This window comes from Pinus tabuliformis, chromosome 2_1 (genome assembly GCF_031772625.1).
Source record: "Pinus tabuliformis cultivar Carrire ecotype Pingquan chromosome 2_1, CPIR1, whole genome shotgun sequence".
Taxonomy (NCBI): Eukaryota; Viridiplantae; Streptophyta; class Pinopsida; order Pinales; family Pinaceae; genus Pinus; species Pinus tabuliformis.
This window is the reverse complement of record NC_142299.1, coordinates 480095107-480119866: the sequence shown is the minus strand read 5'-3', so window position 1 is coordinate 480119866 and position 24760 is coordinate 480095107.

Here is a 24760-nt window from a genome sequence, read left to right as displayed (position 1 = left end):
CCATATTACCAATATTTTGCGACACCTTGTAAGGACCATAATACTTTGGTGATAATTTATTATCCTTCTTAGATTACTTGAGGGAAATTTTTTTATATGGTTGTAGCCTTAAAAATACCCAGTCACCTACATCAAAACTTATTTCACTACAATGTTGATCTACCTGTTATTTCATTCGATTCTATGCCAAAGTGAGATTATCCTTTAAGATTTGGAGAACTTGTTGTTGATGCTCGATGTGATATTCCACAGCTTAAACCTTAGAATTTTCTCTTAAATATGATGTCATGGACGGTGGATGATATCCATAAAGTGCAGTAAATGGGGTTATTTTTGCTGTAGTATGGAAGGAAGTGTTATACCACCATTCAACCAAAGGTAACCACTTGACCCATTGTGTTTGTTTATCAAATACAAAGCAATGAAGATATCCTTCCAAACATTTGTTCACTATCTCCATTTTTCCATTAGATTGAGGATGATAGGATGAGTTATGAGATAATTGAGTACCCAGACAAGAAAATAATTCCATCCAAAAATTTCCAGTGAAAATGGGATCTTTGTTGCTTACAATAATCTTTGGGTTTCCATGTAGCTTTTGAATTGTTTCCATAAATGTAGTAGCAATTGTATTGGCTTTAAATGGATGAGATAATGCACAAAAATGTGCATACTTGGTAAGTCTATCAACTACCACCATGATGACACTCTTTCCTTCGGACTTGGGTAAACCTATGATAAAATCCATTGAGACCTCCTATCAACGTTGACTTGGAATGGCTAAAGGTTGTAATAGACCTAGGGTCTTAATTTTCTCAACTTTATTTTGTTGGCAAACCAAACACTCTACCACAAACTTTTGAACATCATATTTAAGGCCTTCCCAAAAAAAATCCTTCTTAACACTATCGTAAGTTTTTAAAAATCCTGAGTGCATTCCTAAGGGAGAGGTGTGAAATTCCAAAAGAATATTTTGTTTGAGGTGTGAATTCTTACAAAGATATAAGCGATCTTTGTTCCATAATGAATCATTTTTCAGCTAAATGTATCATATATACGGGGATCTTGCTGCAAGTTTTGAATGAGTGTCCACACTTCTTCATAATTATTCCATTCATCCCTTGCTTCGGTTACCCAATCTGGTTGGATAATAGAAATGGCACAAAGAAATCCTTCCACACCCTCATCCTTTCTTGAGAGTGCATCTCCAACAACATTTTTCTTCACTTTTCTATAGATGATTTCAAAGTCATAACCCAACATATTTGTGACCCATTTTTTCTACTCTTATGAAGATAATCTTTGTTCCAAAAAGTATTTAAGACTATCATGATTTTTTTTTACCTTGAAGTGTCCTCCCATTAGGTAAGGTTTCCATTTTTTTAGTGCATGTAGTATTGCCAACATTTCCTTCTCATAAATAGGTTTGTGTAAATACTTTCCTTTTATTGGATGACTTTAAAAAATAATGGGTCTTCCTTCTTGTATTAAAACAACACCAATTCCATTTCCTGAGGCATCACATTCCACAATAAAGGTTTTTGTGAAGTCCAGCATAGCTAAGACTAGTTCTTGGCACATTGCCTCTTTAAGATGTTCAAAGGCCTTAGTTGCTTATGGATTCCAAGAAAATGCATCTTTCTTCAATAATGATGTTATAGGTGTCGCTATTCTCCCATAATTCTTAATAAACTTGTGATAATACCCTATCAACCCGAGAAATCCTCGAATATTCTTTATGGTTGTGGGGATTTTCCATTCCTTAATGGCTTTAATTTTGTTAGGATCTAACTTAACACCTTCATGAGATACAATATGACCCAAATATTCCACCTTTTGTACTTCAAACAAACATTTGGAGGTTTTTGCATATAATTGTTTCTCCTCCAACAATTTGAGCACCCTATCAACATGTTGAACATGATCCTTCCAAGACTTTCTATAGATTAGTATATCATCAAAAAATACTAACAAAAATTTTCTAAGGAAGGGTTTGAAAATGGAATTCATTAAACCTTGAAATGTTGAAGGTGCATTAGTAAGTCCAAAAGGAATTAAAAAATTTGTAATGACCCTCATGAGTTATGAATGCTATTTTTGGAATGTCTTCGTCCTTCATTCTAATTTGATGATATCTGTAATGAAGATCCAACTTGGTGAAGTAAATTGATCCATGTAATTCATCCAACAATTCATCAATAACAAGAATGGGAAATAGGTATTGGGATTTTCGCAGTGCATTATATTAGATATCATTTTGGGATTCAACTTCGTTAAGTAAGTCATTCATCTATGACCATTTCCATGAGAGGTAGTCATAACTAACTAATTTGTCATGATATTTGAATAGTCCACTTAGCATTCATTGCATCGTGGACTGTTCAATGAGCATCACCCGATGCAATGAATGCTAAGTGGACTATTCAAAAATCATGAGAAATTAGTTAGTTACGACTACCTCTCATGGAAATGGTCATAGATGAATGACTTACTTAACGCAGTTGAATCCCAAAATGATATCTAAGAATGGGAAATTTATCTTTAATAGTGAGCTTGTTGAGCTCCCTATAATCTGGACACATGTGCCATGATCCATCCTTCTTGTGTACCAATACTATTGGAGTTGAGAAAGAACTTTGACTAGGTTGAATTATACTAGCCCCTAGCATTTCTGCAACCATACATTCAATTTCACTCTTTTGGGCATACATATATCTATATGGGCTGATGTTTGGGGGAAAAATTACTGGAATCAAATGAATAGCATGATCATGATCACGAATAGGTGGGAGAGCTTTGGGAGTCTCAAATACTTTGGAATGGTTTTCCAAGACTTTTTGGAGATCTGGAGAAATAGATGATTTCGATGTTCGAACATCTAGTGAGCATAATTGTGAAATTACGCCTTGTTGTTCTTTCTTTAGAAGCTTTGTCATGCCATTAGAGCTGATTATATTTCTTGGTTTCCCTGCGATACCCATTAATTCAACTTCCTTTCCTTCCCAAAAAAATTTCAATAAAAGTTCTTGAAAATTAAAAGTTATTGTCCCCAAAGATTGTAACCATTGGACTCCTAGTACAACATTAGCACCACTCATTGGAATGAAAAACATTTGACTATTCAATACATATTCCCCCATGGATAGCTTGATATTATGACACTTTCCAGATTAATTTATAGTTCCTCCATTTTCAACCATTACTTGACACTCTGGTGCTGGATATAGGAAGAAATTCAATTCCTTGGCCATATTACAATGAATAAAATTATGGGTACTACTTGAATCAATCAATAATATTACCTTTTTCTTCTTGATATGTCCTTCTATATTGAGAGTTTTAGGAGTGGTAATTCCTGCCAATGCATTACAAGATATGGTTGGATTCATTTCTTCTTTCTTTAAGGTTGGTTCCTGGTGTATATCCTCTTCTTTTTATGTTTCTTGATCCTTTTCTTCCTCATCTTCACAATCTATGTAAAATAATTTCTTCTCAACACACTTATGACCTTTAATGTATTTTCTATCACAATTGTAACAAATCCCTTTTGCTATTTTTTCCTCCAACTATTGTGGTGTCAACATTGTAGGTTGTGGAAGGCTAAGAGCATCAACACTTCCATATTTATAGTTGTGAGTTGTAGACTTCCTTCATGCTATAATTTTTCTTTCCACTTTTATGACCACCTTGAATGCCTTCTCCAATGAATCAGGTTCCCAAAGGCGAACCTCACGTTGGATGTTATCCTTTAAAGTCCCTAAGAAGACATCAATCCTATGCTCCTCTAGAATATCATTTACCTTGATATTCAGTTTTTGGAAGTCCTCAATGTGCTCTTCCAGTGAACCCTTTTATTTGAGATTTATAAATTGGCTAAAGAAGGTGTTTCTCTTTGTATCCTCATAATGTGCTATCATTTCATCCATAAAAATTGACCAAGTGACAAGTGGTTTATGAGAACAAAGCCATCGATACCATACAAACTAATTTGATTCTCAATATAAAGATGCAATGCGTACCTTTTGTGTGTGTTGCACATTATGGAGATCAAAATATTTCTCCATCTATAGTATTCATGTTACCAGATCCTTGCCATCAAACTTCCTCATATCGATCTTTGGAATATGGTGGGTCTTCAATCCCAAGTTAGAGTATATGAAATCATGATTAAAATTATTTTTTTCTTCATCATGAGTTTCATCTAATACATTTTTGCCATTAGGAAGCATTTCTTGTAGCAACTTTGTCAATCCTTCCTTCAAACCTTCCATGTCTACTTTTAAACCATTCTTCAAATCTATGTTGCCTTTAATTTTTGCTTCTATGCCATATTTCAAACCTTCCATGTTTTCTTTTAAACCATTCTTTGAACCATCCATCTTAGCTTCCATTTCATTTTTGGTTACTCTTTGTGAGAGGAAAATTTGTTGCACTTGGTCGCGTAATTTTGATATATCATGTTGCATTTCTTCCTCTTCTTCATGCATCATAGTAGAAATTTTAGGTTTCTTACTAGGTGTTTCCATTTTATTTATTAGGCTCATCAATTACTGATATTTATTCTTCACTATATTCTTCTAATCACTTCAAACTATTTTTTCAAAAAAAACTTATGCAAATTTTTAAAAAATACACAACTTTTTCTTGCTTTGTAGGAGCTCGATATTGAATCTATTGTATCTCTGTAATTTCAGGTCTCCAAGGTATGAAATTTCATCCTATGTTAGTACTATGATTCCTATTTCCAACCCCATAAGTCATATCAAGATTGGATTATTCAAGAAAGAGTTATTCCCAATATCCCACGATGACCCGATTATAGACAGGTTTAGTAGAGTGAACCTGTACATCGTGCCACATGTCACTGTTTCGACTTTTGGACCCGAAAATGATACCCAAACAACTAAATTCCATCCTATTTCTGTCACTTTTTACAAAATTCAAATCTGATGCTCATAGAGAAAGTTATGGTGATTTTACCAAGGTCGCCTGTTTGAGATTGAATTCTGGAGCCTGAAAAACCCTAACTTCCTTAGATCATATCTCCGAAAGTATAGTGAGCCAAGATCTGAAATTCACACATGAGGTTCACCACGATTTAGGATCCACTTGGTTTTAATTTCAGCTTTTGAAGCTTCATATAATAAACGTTATAGTGAAAATTCCACGATGACCTGTTTGAAGCAGCGAAACCCTAGAATCCAAAGCTCTGATACCAAATGTTATACAACCAACTCACAAAATAGAAGAAGAAATAGATCAACAACTTCAAAATTAGCCTCTTTTAGGGGGAAAACTCCTTTAGATTACAAAAATGAACAATTCTTGGATGATACAAATGACAAGGCCTCCTTTCTATATATAGGAGTTTAAGGGGACACAATTATAATAAGATCTTACATAACAATAATATTGTAAGGACACGACAATAACAATAGTGGGCTTCTATGGAACACAATAATAACAATATGGGGACTACATGGGCACAAAATTACAATAAAGGGGTTTCACTAGTAAAAATAAGGGCTACACTAGTAGTATAGGGACCTAACACCCTTTCACACTCACAATGGTTGGGTTAACAATCAAAGTTTGTAAATTTATACTCTGTGGGTATGACCTTTGTTGTTTTGCATCTATAGCAACTTGCATGACTAGAAGTAGCCAGACACCAACTTCATGTAAGAGTTATGGTGGTAGAGGTACTTTTATTATAGGATCACCAAATGAAGGGCCCTCAAAGCTCAAATAAAGAAGAAAAAAGCCGAATCTACATAAAATATGTCAAACATTCACACAACTAGGACTCCAAAGTCGTACATGTTTCCTGCTTGACAAGTCTTCTACAAATATTTATGAGTAAGATCCACCGTATTTATGGATACATTTGCGGAAATTTTTTTTGTACCATGCAATTAGCCTACTTGACAAAACTCCATTTTTTCTACAAAAATATAAAATCTTTCGTTTGAATGTTACTGGACTCAGGTGTGGGCATATTACAAGAAATGGGATTGGAAAAAGGATGGGGAGATAATGAAAATAATATCTTAGATATGATTCATTTGTTGTTGGAGATCCTTCAGGCACATGATCCATCAACTTTGGAAATGTTTCTAGGAAGGATTCCTATGTTTGTTTTTTAAATTTTGTGATTATTTCACCTCATGGTTATTTTGGGCAACCAATTTTAGGAATGCCAAACACTGGTGGATAGGTATTTTTTTTATTTTTTATAATTGCAATTCCCATTCCATGATATCTTGTCTTGATTGTTTGATTGTATTTTGAACTTCTACTTTGATTTTATTTTGTCTTTTAACTATAAAATTTAACATACTTGGTATCATATCCATTTAAACAACATCCAAAACTTGAATATAATATTAGTATTACAGTTGTTTTGTGTTAAAATATTTTATAGATTTAAAAGATAAAAACAAATGTCAATGCCTTCGTTTGATTGTTACTTGACTCTGATGTGGGCAGGTTATGGGAAATGTGATTGGAAAAAGGATGGGGAGACAATGCATCACATGACCTGGATATGATTCATTTGTTGTTGGAGATCCTTCAGGCACCTGAGCCATTGACCTTAGAAATGTTTCTAGTAGGGTTTCCTATGGTTTTTAATGTTGTGATTCTTTCACCTCATTGGTTATTTTGGGCAAGAAAATGTTTTAGGAATGCCAAACAAAACATCGGTGGACATGTAAACATATTTTTTATAATTGCAATGTCCATTCGAAGATATCTTCTTCGATTTATTGTTTGATTGTATTTTGAACATTTCTTTTGTTTTTTTGTCTTTTAACTATGAAATTGAAAATATTTGGTATCATGTCCATTTAAACAACAACCAAATCTTGAAGATGAAATTAATATTACACGATATTGATTGAAATCATTTTAGTTGTTTTGTGTTAAAATATTTTCATGGCTATTAGAAAAGTTTACTTTCATGTTGTTATTGGTGGACATGTTGTTTATATACTCGACCAATTTCATACGTTAGAGAATGAAATGTTGTTTCAAATAAAATGACAAGGATTAGACGTCAAATCTTAGATTATTTGTTTTCACAAGTTATCTACAACTTGAGCTTTTTAGCATGTAACTTAGTTGACATGATTGCGCCTAAGCTTTCCTTGAAGGTTGAATACTAAGTTACTAAGGTGTTTTTTCTATGGTGACATTTTATTTATTTTGTTTATGTAGGTCATCTAGCCACATAGTGGCCACTATTGCCCAACTGAAGAAAACTTGTTCAAGTTTCTTGCTTTTATGGGGGAAAATGGCTTTGACATTGTTGATGTTGAGGTATATGTCATATAAATCCTTTATAGTCTACTTTAGTTTATATTCTAGTGTTCATCATCTTTCATGACTTACATTCTGCATTGTATCTTCTTTTATTTTCAGAAAAGGAACTCAATATTGATGGTAAGAAGCAAGAATTGAAGAAAGAGGAGAACAATAACACTGGAGCGACAAACACAAAAAAAAGAGAAAGAAGAGAATTGGTCTAGTCATACCCTTAGCACCAATATCCCACATAAGACACACATAGAGACTGTTGGTCAAGTCTTTAGAGTTGGTGAATTCACTTGCAATGCCTTGGAAACATGATGATAATGTTTTGAAGTAATGAAACAACATTTCATGTGTAAATTTTAGTCCAACCAATATTAAGTTGGAAACTCATATTGTAATACTTGACATTTCATATAATATAATTTATGTGGTTGAAATTATTTATAGTTGCACTTGATATTGTTTAGTATTGTTGTTGTTGTTGTTTTTTTTCTTTTTTCTTTTTTTAGTCGCAAAATCATACTAATTAATTTATGTTTATTCATAATGAACACATAAAATCAATCTAAAACTAATAAATTAGTAGTTTATATTTATTAATGATGAACACAAATAAAATGAATATACAACTAAATTAGTTGTTTATAATGATTGTTAATGAAAGTAAATGAAATGAATATAAACTACTAAATTAGCCGTTTATATAATGAATATGAAACTACCAAGAAAAGATAAATGACTACTGAAAATAATAAATTTATGATTACAAATGAAGACTAAATTTTGCATATATATGACTATTAGTAGCTAATTTATAGTATCTTATAACACAACCAAAATTTAGTCATATTTCTTTGGTCATTAATTGGTTTCAAACAATGACTAAAATTTGCATATATATGACTATTAGTAGTTAATTTACAATATCTTATAACACGACCAACATTTTTGGCCATATTTCTTTGGTCATTAATTGGTTATATTGGGTGATAATATAGTAATATATTTTGCTATATATTTGGTCATTAATTGTGACAATTAATGACTAAATCAATGGCTAAATTAATGACCAAATTTATCACTAAATATACTACTAGATGATGAAATTGAAACAACAAATTAATGACTAAGCCAAAAATGACTAAAAGTTGCATTATAAGATACTGTAAATTAGCTACTACTGGTCACCGACTGAAAAATGGTCCTTTATATGCAAATTTTAGTCTTTTTTTTGGTAACTAATTAGCCATTTTGTACTAGTGATTGTTCTTGTGAGTGGAGCAAAAAATATTGTAGTCTTTGGAGAAAAAACTATGTTATGGCATAAAAAACTAAGACATGTTGTAGAGAAGGGAATTTGAATACTACATGGTAATGGTATGGTAGAAAGTATGTCTAATTTCTCTCTGGATTTTGATTTTTGTGAACATTGTGTATATGGGAAACAAAATTGAATGAGGTTATCTTTTGCTGCTAAGAGGGCAGAAGGAATATTACAACTAGTGTAGAGTGTTGTTTTTGGACTTGTATCGGTTCCATCACTAAGTAAATCTGTATACTACGTCTCATTTATAGATGAATTCTCAAGGAATATATGGATATATTTCCTACGGAAGAAACCTAAAGTATTTGATAGGTTTAAATAATTTAAGGCTCTCGTGGAAAATCAATGAAGGAAAAAGATTAAGGTGTTGAGGACAGATAATAGTGGAGAGATGTGGGAAGGAATTCAAATAGTTCTGTAAGAAGTGTGGTATAGCACGACAAAATATTGCTCCATACACACCTCAACAAAATGGAGTTGCAAAAAAGATGAATAGGACACTGATGGAAAAATAAAGGAGCATGCTTAGTGGTGATGGGTTAGGATAGAAATTTTGGGTAGAGATAGTTACCTGGTTAATAGACCACCTTCATCAACATTGGAGGATAAGAATCCACAGGAGGTATGGAATGATAAGAAACACTCTCTCTCACATCTCATGGTATTTGGTTGCAATGCATATGCACATGTTCCAAAGGATAAAATAACCAAGTTGGATCATAAATATGAAAGGTGCATATTTATTGAGTATAAATATGGTTTAAATGGTTACATGATTTGGAACCTAGAAATAAAGAAGGTTATGTACAATCGAGATGTGTATTTAGAGATGTGAAGGATGTCATGAAACAAGAAGTCCTACCAAGGGAAAATGAACCATAGAAGATATAGTTTGAACTAAAGGATGAAGAATCAGACTCTATAAAAGAACATGAATAAGAAGAAGAACCACACACTCTGGGATTGAGGAGATCAATTCGAGAAAGAAGGTAGCCAAATAGTTATACTCCACCTAATTTTTGTTCAAATTTTGGTTTACTCATTATTAATTATGATGATACTAGAACTATTATGTAGGAAGTGGATTTAGAGGATGGTAAACTATGGAAAAAGACCATGGTTGAAGAAATGGTAGCCTTGGATAAGAATGAGGCTTAGGATCTGGTGGAGTTGTTGATTGGATGAAAACTCATTGGAAACAAATGGGTGTTTAACAAGAATTTGAATGCATAAGGAAAATAACAGAAATACAAGCTCAGTTAGTAGCAAACGATTATTCTTGGGTGTAAGGAATTGATTTTGGTGATATTTTTTCTTCTGTTGTCAAGTTAGTTTCCATTAAATTTCTTTTATATATTGATGTTTCTTTTGATTTTGAGGTAGAGAAATTGGATGTGAAGACAACATTCCTACATGGAGATCTAGAAGAAGATATCTACATGAAGTAGCTAGAAGGATTTGTAGTGAAGGGTGAGAAAGAATTGGTATACAGGCTAAAAAAGTCTCTATATGGGTTAAAAAAATCTCCATGGATGTGGTATAAATTTTTTGTTACACATATACAGGGACTTTGATTCACAAGGAGAAAAGTGGATCACTATGTTTATTTTTAATTAATTGGTGATTGTGTTATTTATTTGGTCTTGTATGCGGATGATATGTTGTTGATTTGAAATGAACAGTAAATTATCCAGGATGTGAAGACCCAATTGTCTTGTAAATTTGACATGAAGGATCTTGTCTTGGTGCTACAAATTTTATGTTGGGAATGGAAATTAAAAGAGATTGAGCAAAGAGGAAGCCCTCGTTAAATCATAGGAAGTATGTCAAGACAATGTTGCAAAGGTTTAATATGCACTAATGTAAACCAGTGAAGCTCCCTATTCCTGTAGGTGTAAAGATATCTGTAGAACAATGTCCCAAGACACAGGAAGAGGACATGTCCCATGTTTCGTACACGAGTGCAGTTGGACGTTTCATGTATGCAATGGTCTGTACCATACCAGACGTTGCACATGCAGTGGGAGTATTGATTAGGTTTATATCAAAACCAAGGTAGGAGCATTGGATAATAGTAAAGAGGGATTTTAGGTATCCAAGTGGCATTAGTGATTATGGTTTGTACTACCAAGGAAGATCATGATTGGACAATGTTGGATATCAGTGGATTTATTAATGTAGACCAAGCTAGAGATTTGGATAAAAAAATATCTACAAGTGTGTATGTGTTTAACCTATTTGGAGGAGCAATCAATTGGACGAGGAAGATACATTTTGTAGTGGCACTTTCAACTACAAAATATGAATACATGGCAGCCACTCATGCAAGCAAGGAGGAAATTTGGTTACATATATTGTGTTGAGGTATGGGTTTTTTACAACAAGCTATAAGGATATATTGTGATAGCCAAAGTGCAATTTTATTGGCAAAGAACCCTTCTTATCATTCAAAGTCAAAGCATATTGAAAGGTGTTGCTGGTAAAGGTGGACACTTTGAAGAATGTTGCAGATGCATTGACAATGTCTATGAACATTGAGAAGTTCTCTTAGTGTAGAGAAATAAGGGGCATTGTTTCCCAGACGTGGTGACTGTGTGCTCTTGCATCACCTTGTGTGCAAAGAAAACAAAAAGTGGGAGAATGTTGGGTATGTTTTATATTTTTTGCCTGAATTTTGTTTGGTTAGTTTTTTGTGTCTGTTTTTGGTGGTTTATGGCAAGTGGTTTTCTCTCTTAGCAATTTTTTAGCGCATGGTGGTTTTTGCAATGGTTTTGTAGATCTAGTCATAGGAACTATGATTATATTCTAATCCAGGGTTAATGGATTGGGGGTTTATGAATGCTACGACATTTATATAATTGTAGAGGAACATAATGAAAAATAAATCTAGTTTTCTTGGTTTTGGGTTCCAGGAGAAAAAAAAATTGTGTATATTTTTTGTGATTTCCATTGTATATTTTCTATTAGTTTTAAGAATTTTTTTGTGATGGAAAATGTAACTAGTTTTGGTCTTCATAATTATCATTGTACTTGTGTCATTATATATTTCATGTATAAAGAAAAAGAAAAAAAATAAGTTTTATTTTTCAAGCATGGGTTTCATGCTCAAGTCAAATTGTTAATAATTAGAGCAAGCATGATTTTCATGCTTCTAGAGTTTATTGAGTCAAATAAATATTTGTCATGAGCGATTCTATTGTACTTGAGTCAAGTCCCATTTGGACTTTTGAGAGAAAGTGGAAAAAGAATTTTGAGTCAAAATTGTTAATTTTGTCCCCACAAGACCAAGTCGGCCCTAAAAGGGACCCATTTCACCTCTTGGATGTGTATATATTTAGTGCAGTTTGACCTCATTTGAATCCAAAAATAAAGTTTGATTTCTATGCCAAGAAGACAGAGAAAGCCAACAAATAAAGTCAAGAAGAAGAGTTAAAGTCAAGAGAGAGAGCGAGGGTCAAAGTAGGAAGAAGTTATGCCACACGTATAAAAAATATGCCCTAGTTTCTGTCACACGTCTAAAGTTGCTGGAGTTGCAATGGCCAAAAATTGTAGACCTAATTGTAGGGGCCTAAAATTTGAAGTTTGAGCAAGTTTAGAAGGCTTTGACTATTGTTGACTTGGGTTGATTTTGACTGGTTGGAAGATATTTGAAGGAGGGTTGACCTAGGTATTATGGGAGATCTTAGTTTAGCTTTTGGGTCTTGGATTTCTCATTTTGATCTGATTCTATAAGAAGAAAATATATTTTTGGGTTTTCCCCTTAGAGGTGTTTTTCCTTGACTTGGAGCCTATATATTGTATTCATTATCTTTTTTTGATTTTCATGTTTTATGGTTTTAGTAATTGTTTGATGGAAATAACATAATAAAAGTAATAATAAGTCAACATATCTTCATAATCAGTTATCAAGTAAAGAAAATTGCCCTAATTGCTGCCCTATATATTTCTCAACATGGTATCATAGCTAAGGTGAGGAGAAGGTGGCTTGAAGATCACTCTTTTTGGCATAAGTAAGAAGACATTCATCAAAGCTACTTTTGAAGACATCATTTGATAAGGACACAAAGAAGAGATTAAGGAAGAAGTCTCATCAATAATCTTGAAGGAAGAATACTACATCAACTATCCATCTCTTTGTCACCATCATTGAAAGATCTTGGTTACTCATCATCATTTTGAAATAAATCATCATCTCTCTCTTGGAAGCTCTTTGATCATCACCCATTTTGGAAGAATTCTCTATATAATCCATCAGTTAAGAAACATCAAGAATCCTGGGAACATCATCTACACTCTTGGAAGCATCATCATTCTTTTTTGAGGAAGCTTGAAGATAATATTGTACTATCTATCCTAGAATTCATCATTCTAGGACATATTTAAAGTCTTTTGGAAGTCTTGGGAGCATCATGATATTTGAAGACCTCATCATCAAGTAGGAAAATATTTTGAGTACTACATTACTCTTTATGTCTCAATCTTCAAATCAAATGACCTCATTTTGTAAAGAAGGCAATAAGCTTGATGGATCAACAAACTTTCAAGCATGGAAGAAGAGAATAGATTTGGTGCTTATAGAAAATGAAGTCATAGATTATGTTCTAGGCAAGGTTACATAACCAGAGAAGGATAAGACTCAAGAATTGGCCAAGTACATTAAAGGAGAAGTCAGGGCTCAAAGGATTCTCATTGAATCCATCAAATATCATCTTATTCCATTTGTTGTAGATTTGGGCACATCTAAAGAAATCTATGACAAATTGGTAAAACTATGTTCTGTTAGTATGAGAGGTTAAAAAATATCTCTGAGGAATCAACTTTACAAAGCAAGGTTTTATAAGGATGAAGAATTGGACTCATATCTAATAAAGGTCTCACAGTCGAAGGATCAACTACAAGGACTTGGGGAATTTGTTTCCAATTCTCAATTAACAACTTGTATACTCAATGCTTTACCTTTAGAATGGAGTAGTTTTGCGACACACATCTATTCAATAAAGGACACTCCAAACTTCGATGCGTTGGGGTCGTTGTGCATTCTAGAAGAGACAATATTGAAAGCCAAAGATGACACCGAACCCAATGAAAAGTCACAATCTTTTTCTTCTAGATTTAAGAAGAAGAATGTGATGTTTCGAAGGTTTAAACCTTAGTGAAATAACAACAATGAAAAGAATAATAAGCTACGAGGAAAACAAGACATCTCTTAAGTACACTTTAAAAGAGATTGTCCCAAGGATCCTCAAAATAGGAAGAACAATAAGAGAAACGGAAGGAGTGGAGCTCATATAGCTGAAGAAAATGAAGAACCTGAAAAGAAGCTGAAGAATAAATATCCTAAAGATACCTATTATTTAGAAAATTATCTTCTGGATCCATCACATAGTTGTAATAATTGTCGACGTGTTTTGAACCATCTAATGTGGTTCATCATCAAGATGAGATAAATGAAGACAATTCTGATTTGACAGGGGGATAAAAAGAGCTAAAAAGAGATAGTTGTTAGAAAATAATAATGACTAGAAGAAGAAAAAAAGGTGAAAAAAAAGTCAAAAAGTCAAAAAATAATAATGGGTAATAAATTTTGGACTTTTATTACCCATTATTTTTTTTTGAATTTTGACTTATTTTTTCAATTTTTTTTTTAAATTATTTTAGCCATTATTATTTTCTAGTGATTATCTCTTTTTATACCCATATCATATCATAATTCTCTTCATCTATGTCATCCTAATGATGAACCACATTAGATGGTTCAAAACACGTTGACAATTATTGCAACTATGTGATGGATCCAAAATATAATTTTCTAAACATTTCTACTCATAGAAGCCTCCAATGAGTTATCTCTATTATTGAAGAACTCCACCACTACTATGTTTACATGCATATGTTTTCTTTGGTTAAGAAGATGGCAGTTAAAGTAGCATATGCAGTTACTAAAGAGTCTTGGTTTTTTCCAATTATGGAATCTTGGAAAGAAGCATATAAGGATTAGAGACTACACATTTAGTTGCATCTCATTGGTAGCAACCATCTAGTAAAGCAAGGATAGAAGGATTTGTATCATCTAACACTTCACATTTTAGGCAACTACTTTTTGGCATCATGTTGTTTTAGAAACAATATTCTAGCAGGAGAGGATCACAAGGATCCTGGAAATAATAGAACCATCATTTTGGGAATATTCTTCAATATATGGAAGAATTGTGGTGACATCGCAAGAGTATATTTCCACTAAAATATTATGGAAGCAATATAAAAAGTAGTCTAGAAGCTTAAATATATGAAGAAAATTGAGTTGCAACATGAAGGCATAATTGAAGCATTTCTCATCTTAAGAAAGGGGTCTCATCAGAGACATTATCTTCAAGGAAAGAAGTAGTTTGTTCAAAAGGAGGCTAACTAGATGACAATTCGAAAGGAAGAGCTATGCATATATTTAGAAAAGAACTCTTCATTAGAAAGTAGATTCATTGTTATCAGAAAGTATTGTAGGGAGAGTTGTATGCATAAAAATGTTCTTGGAAGCATGAGCATGGCATGTCTTGGATACGAATGGATAAAGAAAAAATATTCCATTTGGTTGCCTAATACATAGGAGCATGAGAGATGAGCATGATTTTAATCAACATCCGATATGGTCTCTTGAATAATGTAAGAAAAGAATAGCAATGATAAATTCAAAGGGAGTTGTGAAGACCCTGATGGATACAATATTGAAGCTTGTTGATGTAATAGCCCTAGGTTGATTTTCCATGTAAATGGAAGGAAATTATAAAGGAAAAAATAATACAAAGGTCATGGGACATGTATTCTTGTTGGGTGTGTGTTATATTCTTTCCACGACTACCCCATGCACGGACCTACCCTATATTAGGTGGGCGAACCTACCTATGGTTTTGTGCATGGATTTCACACATTGTTTTGGGCATGATTGTTTTATGTCCATGGTATTTTGTAGATCCGGTTAAGGGAACTATGGTTATGTTCTAATCCAAGGTTAATGGATTGGGGTTTATGGATGCTTCGACATGTATATATATGTATTGTAACAGTGAAAGGAATATAATGAAAAATCAATTTGGTAGTCTTGGTTTTGGGATCCAAGGGAAAATCTCTGTGTATATATGTTTTATGTTTTATTCTCTCGCCATTGTTTATTTTCTGCTTTTTAGAATTCATATGTAGGTAATTTATGTATGGGGTTAAAACCTACATTTGGTATCAGAGTTGTTTTGGCCTCATGGGGACGCCTTTGCTGCTAAGGGGTTTTGCTTGGGCCTGTGGTAGACCCTGTTTAGTGGGAGATCTGTGGGATCGATTCTTGTGGTGAAAGAATATGGCGAGTAGTGGAAAGATAGAGATCAAGAAATTTAATGGTCAGATTTTTGAGTTGTGGAAACTCAAGATGGAGGATATACTAGTGGATAAAGATCAATGGATCGCGGTAGATCTAGGTACCAAACCAACAACAATGTCAGCTGAAAGCTGGGCGAAGTTGGATTGGAAGGAAAAGAGCACAATACGATTGTGTGTCTCAGATTCAGTGTTGCTGAATGTATTAGGGCAATCTTTGGCGAAGGCTTTGTGGGACAAGTTAGGGACTTTCTACCAAACTAAGTCTTTGGTGAATAAAATGTTCCTACGGAAAAAGTTGTATAACATGAGGATGAAAGATGGAGGCTCAGTAACAGAGCATCTAAACGCATTTAATACTATGGTAAGCTAGTTATTATCTGTTGATATTAAAATTTCATATGAAGATAAGTGCATAAGTTTGTTGTGTTCTCTACCAGATTCATGGGATAGTCTGGTTGTTGCAATAGTTAGTAATGCAACTGCCTTGCAATTTGATGAAATAGTCTCATCCTTGCTGTCAGAGGAGATGAGATGGAAAAATATTAAGGGACATAATGGTGATGCCTTATCTGTACGAGGACGGTCCCATAACAGTAAAAAAATTAATTCCTCGAGTGAGAGATATAAATCTAAAGGGAGATCTAAATCTCTAGGAAAACCTATAAAGGTGTGTTGGAAAGGAGAAAAGGAAGGACACTTCAAAAGGGAGTATAAATCTAAAGCTCCTGAGAAAGGAAAGGGATCTGATGATGCTCCTTTTATAGAGGTGAAAACCACCTCAGATCAAGGTGGGGATGTGTTCTTGGCTTCTTCTTCAAGTACACATGTAGATCATGAGGCATGGTTGATTGACTCAGGTGCATCCTTTCACTTCACTCCCCATAGAGAGTAGTTCTATGAGTATGATAAATATGATGGTGGTAATGTCTTCTTAAGGGATGATAGGAAGGCTAGAATCATTGGTTGTGGAAAAGTCAATTTGAAGTTGCAAGGTGGAAGGATTAGAACACTTTTGGTTGTTCTGCATATTCTTGCATTGGCAAAAAATCTCATTTCTGTAAGAAAGTTGGATGATGCAGGTGTAAAAATAGTGTTCGAGAAAGATACCTGTAAGATGGTTTGAGGAGCACTATTATTGATGCGAGGAGTTCAGATTGGAACTTTGTACAAGCCTCAAGGTAGCACTGTTATTGATGGGTGCAACAATTCTGTGGTTCCTGAAAGTGGAGAAGAAAATCTAGTGGTCTCTGGAGAAAAGACCATGTTATGGCATCAAAGGCTTGGACATATTGGAGAGAAGGGACTTTGAATACTTCATGGTAGTGGTATGGTAGAAGGTATGTATAATTTGTCTCTGGATTTTGATTTCTGTGAAAATTGTGTATATGGGAAGCAGAATTGGGTGAGTTTTCCCTCTAGTGCTAATAGGGCGAAACATATATTAGAGATTGTGCACAGGGATGTGTTTGGACCTCTGTCGGTTCCATCACTAGGTAATTCTATGTACTATGTATCATTTATAGATGAATTCTCAAGGAATACATGGATATATTTCGTGAGGAAGAAATTTGAAGTCTTTGACAGGTTTAAAGAACTTAAGGCTCTGGTGGAAAACCAAACAGAGATAAATGTGCTGAGGACGAATAATGGTGGAGATTTTTGCAAGGAATTGGAAGAGTTATGTAAGAAGTATGGTATAGCATGGCAGAAGACTACTCCATACACACCTTAGAAAAATGGAGTTGCATAAAGAATGAACAAGACATTGATGGAAAAGGAAAGAAGCATGCTCAGTGGTGCCAGGTTAGGACAAGAATTCTGGGCAGAGGTGGTGGAGACTGCATGTTACCTGGTAAACAAATCACCTTCATCAGTGTTGGATGATAAGACTCCACAAGTGGTATGGACTGGTAAGAAACCTTCTCTTTCATATTTGAGTTTATTTGGATGTGATGCATATGTACATGTTCCAAAGGAGAAAATAATAAAGTTGGATAGTAAATATGAAAGGTGCATATTTATTGGGTATAAGGATGGTTTAAAAGGTTATAGGCTTTGGAACCCAAAAACAAGGAAGGTTGTGTACAACCGAGACATGGTGTTTAGAGAGATGAAATATGTTATTAAACATGAATTCCTATCAAAGGAACCTAAGAAGATAGAGTTTGAGCTAAAGGAGGAAGAATCAAACTCTACAGCAGAATAGGAATCAGAAGATGAAGAACCACAAACTCCAGTTGTGAGAAGATCAGTTTGAGAAAGAGGAGAGCTAGAAAGGTATAGTCCATCTGCTTTATGTTCAAATTTTTCTTTATATATTACTGATGATGATCCCATAACTGTAAGGGAGGTTGTACATTCATAGGATGGAAAACTATGGAAAGAGGCCATGGTTGATGAAATGGAATATTTGCACAAAAATGAGGCTTGGGACAGAGAGGCAATGATGAAATCTTAGTTAGAAGCAAAGAATGCGTGGCTAAGGGGAAAGCTACAAGAAAGAGAAAGCCAGTTGGAAACTATGGCCATTTAACCTTAGAGGCAATCCAGTGCAGGATACCAACAAAGTCTTATGCCTTGTATCTCAAGGAACAGTGGCTACAATTCCAAATTAAGACTTTAGTAGAGAAAGGCACTATGCCCTTCCAAGACTATAGACGATTCATTGATCTCTGTGATCAAATCACCTTGGAAGATAGACAAAAAATGTCTGAGTTTTACCTACACAACTTCGCCTTGACATATTTGAATGTGTGGGACCCAAATTCAAAACTAGGGGACTTGCAATTGATGGCCCTAACATCATGGATGAATCATGAGGAGGAAAGAGCTACATAAATGAAAAAGGTAATGGAAAGAGAAGAGATAGAACCCCTTATGATCAAAGCTAAGAAATCTAATCTAATGGCTGTCATCAACACCCACAACCTGATTGCAAATGATCCTAATCTTGCACCTAGGTACCTTGCTGCACCAGAACAAGCAGTCACACACTTTGAAGATATGTTCAGGTTGTTAGGAGATGACAACATGCAAGCTTTCCAAAGGAGATGGAACACCTTGCCTTACAACCTAAAAATCAGAGAATACCATTCTCCTTAGAGAATGAGGGAGGCACTAAATAGAACACCCATGTACAAGCAAGCTCTACAAAGACTCAAAGTCAATTGGATTGGCTTGAGACTCAATCCACCATTGCTTTTAGGAATGCTGGAAGGAAGGAAAGAAGAAGAAGAAAGAAAGCAGTGGGAAGAGATAGAGAGGAAGACAGGATTTTATTCACAGGAAGAAGAAACTATAGTAGAAGCATGGGATTTCAAGGAGGCCACCAGAGCAATGAAGGACATGGATATAGATTAAGTTGCTCAGAGAATGAGAAACACTTTCAATAGGGGGGTGATGATGAGCCTCATTATTGGGTAACTATATTGACCTTAATACACCTCCAAGCTTATTAAAATAAACTCTTCTCATAATTCCTTACATGTTTTAATTATATTTTTCTTAATGAGATGAGTAAAAGTAAGATGTTATGTCTAGTGGTCTAATGTGCATTGATTGCAGGTTTTTGAGAGAAAATCATGGAAATTCTGGCTAATTAAGGGCATGAAATCGAATGAGACAAGGAAGAGAGATTATAGGAGATAGATCCTCCTCATTAAATCCTCACTCATTTGGATATTCCTCAATCAAAGCACGCTATCTCGGAGTTGCAAGCAGTCAAGTCATGGAGATCATGGGCAACCGAGCCAGTGAAAATTAAGAACCAGTTCATCTTGATTTTTGGAGCCAAGCCTCTCTATATTTAAGGAAGTTGTTGGAGACTTCAGTTGTATAAATAAGGAGGGCTGGAGCCTCATTAGGATTCAAATTTTTATGTAAGAGCACTAAGCATATTCGAGTTCAAGTCTTGTGGCAAAACATTGTTATGTAATTTTTATGATATGATAATGAGAATGAGCATTTCCTTGATCCAACAATGAGTTGGCTCAGAGGGCTAAAGCTCTTGGGTTAGTGCCCAACCCTAGCAGAAAAGGCTCCTCTTCTTGTACTTGTATGCTTAAGTTATTTCATAGATTAAATGTTGAATTGATTTTAGCATTGTTTCATTGCAAGTAGTGGTAAGTTGGATTAGTTTTCTTCCATTTGTGCATAGCTTTAGCAATAGTTTAAGAGAGGTAAAGGAATACCAAAAAAGATGATAGCAGGTGGATTTGGCCTCACTCCTTCCTTCAGGGACCATGGTTTGAGGAAAAAATCCTATTCAACCCCCAAAAGACAAAATTTTGATTTCTTATGGAATTTAGGGTTTTCTGCTACTTAGGCTAGCATCTTTTCAGTTCTCAAGAATATGTTTTAGTTGTCATTTCTGATTTGTCCAGCATTGTATTAGATCTCATGGTGTTTCACATTATTCTGCAAGTATTTCCATGCATGGACTAGGCAACTAAATATTGAAATTCTGTTTTCTTAAGTTGATTGGAAATCTTTCTTGTTTGACATGATTCATGGATAAATCACAGTGATGTATGTATTGCAGGAGTTTCAATAGTGTAGGAATATCTCATGTTAGTAGCCCCAGCATAACCTCATCCATCCATGATCACCAAAAGCCACTAAGTCCCTCAGCCAACTCATCCTTCCATAAGAACAACTTTCTAGGCTTGTTGAGTAAATCCAACCATCTTACAAACTCTGTTTTGACCTCTGAAGAAGTCCTAGCCACTCCCTTGCCTTATTTCTTCCATCATTCGACTTCCCTAAGCCCTATACCACCTTCCAAATCACTCTTATTTCTCTTGGCTGAATCTTGTAGGAATACAGGGGATCTTGTAGGAGCATTAGGACATCCTGTAGGAAGCATTAGGACATCCTATAGGACGACCTGTAGTGGCCTGTTTTGAGGCCTATTTGTGGAAAAAGCATCCAAGAAGATAGGAGAAGACCCCTAATTGCCTCCCAATCCATATTACCCTTCACCACCATATCTAACCCACCTGCTACATCACTAAGAAGATTTAGCATTCATATTTTCACAAAAAAGGACAAAAAGGAAAAAAGAGTTATTGTGTTCATTCATATGTACAACAGTAAATTTTTTGTTATTTCAGATTGCATGCCTAGGACAATTAGGATTACACACATGTTAGCTTAGAATTCTTCTGAAGCAAGATCTCTTCGAAATTAGTTAGATGAATGGTGTGTTCAAAGCATTTATTTTAGTTTTTCCTTACTGTAGTAGACAATATTTCAATTCTCCCAATTAGTGCAAAATTCCCCTTTCTTCATTGGTAATCAAACTTCTTTTGAATCAATAGAAGGCTAGTTTGAGAAACCATAGTGGTCTATCGGCAACTCAGCAGTGACAAAGAGTGGACCCATTACATTATCTTGTGTATACAACACTGTCACCTCCAAGTTTGTACGAACCTCGTGTTGATAAAGTAAAGTTGGTAGCCCCAGGAGTTGCAACATTCTTGCTGCAATACTGGTGCTCATCACTTTTTGGCACTATTGTCGGGGAGTTGTTTGAGTAAGATGTGATTTTTTATTTCTTTCTTCCATTTCTTATCTCTTTCATTCTACTATTAGCTTCATTTCTACAAAAGTAATTGTAAGTTGGTTTTCTTTCTTTTCCATTCTGCAAGTGAAATTTCATTCAGCAATTAGTTTCCATTCAGTTTGTTGTTTCAGTTTTACAATTAGTCTCAAAGCTTGAAAAACAAAACAAAATAAAAACACTTCTTTAATGCCTCGTAGGAATAGGGATAACTTAAGAAAATTTCTACCAAATACCCCCACCACTTCAAACAACCAACCTTCCCTCTTCTTCAGTGGCTATGAATTGGAGGGCCCATTAGGTGAACAACCATATATTTTTGAAGAGCCTACATGGGGAGAAGAAGAAGGAGAACCCATTCCAACTGACCTAATGGGTGAAAATAGAAATGACAAAGGAGATAGAGAAAGAAGTGAGGGTGCTTTTCCCATCATAGAAACCAATGGGGATGCCAAGATGAAAAACATAAGCCCCTCTACTCTTCCTCACTGTAGGTTTTAACCCCATACAAAAGTTACCTACATACGAATTCTAAAACACAGAAAATAAACAATAGCGAGAGAATAACACATAAAACAAATATACACAGAGCTTTTCCCCTAGATCCGAAAACCAGGACTATCAGATTGATTTTTCATTATGTTCCTTTCAATGTTACAATACATATATATGCATGCTGAAGAATCTAATACCATGGACCGAAAATAATCATGCCCAAAACCATGTGCAAAAGCCATGCACAAAACCATAGGTAGGTTTGCCCACCTAATATAGGGTCCCAAAAACATTTCCCTGGGGCGCTACCTCGGACCCTATAGAGGGGGGATAATCGCCGCCCTCAAACCCACGGTACAGGGGGGGCTGCCGCACCCCTTATGACCCCCCACTAGGTAATCAACACAATGAAAGGGGGGGCTTCCCCCCCCCACTTTAAGCCCCTGGTTAACTGGAGTAGCTAGTCGTGGAAAGAATATAACACAGCCCAACATTCTCCCACTTGTTGTTTTCTTTCCACAGGGGGCAATAGGAGAGCTTAGTCATTTATTTAGCCCTGCAACGCCCATTGTTTCTCTACACCAAGAGAACTTCTAAGAGCTCACATATTTTTTCAATACATCTGCAATATTCTTCAAAGTGTCCACCTTTAGTAGCAACACCTTTTTTCTTCTATCATATCCCTCACAAAGTGATACTGAACATCAATGTGCTTTGTCTTTGAATGGTAAGCAAGGTTATTTTCCAAGAAAAATTTACTTTGTCTATTCTATTCTATTCTTATAGCTCCCTGTACTAACCCCATACTTGAACACTATCTCTGCAACTAGTCTCCTTCCTTGCTTGTATGAGTGGCTGCCACGTATTCTTCATCTATAGTTGATAGTGCCACTACATATTATTTCTTACTCATCCAACTAACTGCACCTCCAAATAGGTTAAACACATACCCACTTGTAGATCTTCTCTGATCCAAATCTCCAGCCCAGTATGCATCAACAAAGCCACAATTATCCAAAACTTTGTCCAATCCTAGTCTTCCTTGGTAGCACAAACCATAATCACTAGTGCCACACAAATACCTAAAAACCCGCTTCATTGTTGTCCAATTCTCCTTCCCTAGTTTTGACATAAACCTGCTCAATACTCCCACTACATGTGCAATATTTGGTCTAGTACAGACCATTTCATACATAAAGCTACTGACTGCACTTGCATATGGAACGCGGGACATGTCCTCTTCCTCTTCTTATGTCTTGGGACACTGTTCAGCAGATAACTTTACACCTACAGGAATAGGAACCTTCACTGGTTTACTATCCTGCATATTAAATCTCTGCAGTATTATCTCAACATACTTCCTCTGGTTTAACTAGAGCTTCCACTTTTCCTAATCTCTTTTAATTTCCATGCGCAAAATATAGCTTGCATCACCAAGATCTTTCATGTCGAATTTGGAGGACAATTGGGTCTTCAAATCCTAGATAATTTCTTTGTCATTTCCAACCAACAACATATCATCCACATACAAGACTAGATAAATAACATGGTCACCAATTAATTTAAAATACACACAGTTATCTACTTTGCTTCTGGTGAAGCCAAGTCCCCGTATAAATGTATCAAATTTATGATGCCACATCCTTGGTGATTGTTTTAACGCATACAAAGACTTTTTGAACTTTCATACCAATTCTTTCTTACCCTTCACCAAAAAGCCTTTAGGTTGCTTCATGTAGATCTCCTCTTCGAGATCCCCGTGAAGAAATGTTGTCTTCAAATTCATCTGTTCTACCTCAAAATCAAAAGAAGCAACAACATATAAAAGTAATCTAATAGAATCTACCTTGGAAACCGGAGAAAAAATATCACCAAAATCAATTCCCCACACCTGGGAATAACCTTTTTCTACCAACCGATATTTGTATTTCTCCACCTTTCCTTCTACATTTGTCTTCTTCTTGAACACCCATTTGCTGCCAATGGGTTTCCTTCCAGCCGACAACTCCACTAGATCCCAAGCATCATTTTTGTGCAAAGATGTCATTTCATCAACCATGGCCTCTTTCCAGAGTTTTCCATCTTCTAAATCTGCTACTTCCTTCACAGTTCTGGGATCATCATCAGTAATAGATAAAGAAAAATTTGAATAGAAAGAAGATGGACTATACCTTTCTGGTTGCCTTCTTTCTCGAACTGATCTTCTCACAATCGGAGTTTGTGGCTCTTCATCTTCTGATTCCTTTTCTGCTGTAGAGTCTGATTCTTCCTCCTTTAGCTCAAACCCTATCTTCTCATGTTCCTTTGGTTGGAATTCATGTTTGATAACATCTTTCACCTCTCTGAACACCACATCTCGGTTGTACACAACCTTCCTTGTTATTGGGTTCCAAATTTTATAACCTTTTAAACCATTCTTATACCCAATAAAGATGCACTTTTCAGATTTACTATCCAACTTTGTTCTTTTCTCCTTTGGAACATGTACATATGCATCACATCAGATGTGAAAGAGAGGGTTTCTTACTAGTCCATATCTCTTGTGGAGTCTTATCCTCCAACACTGATGAAGGTGATATGTTGACTAGGTAACATGTAGTCTCCACCGCCTATACCCATAATTCCTATCCTAACGCGACACCACTAAGCATGCTTCTTGCCCTTTCCATCAACGTCTTGTTCATTCTTTCTGCAACTCCATTTTG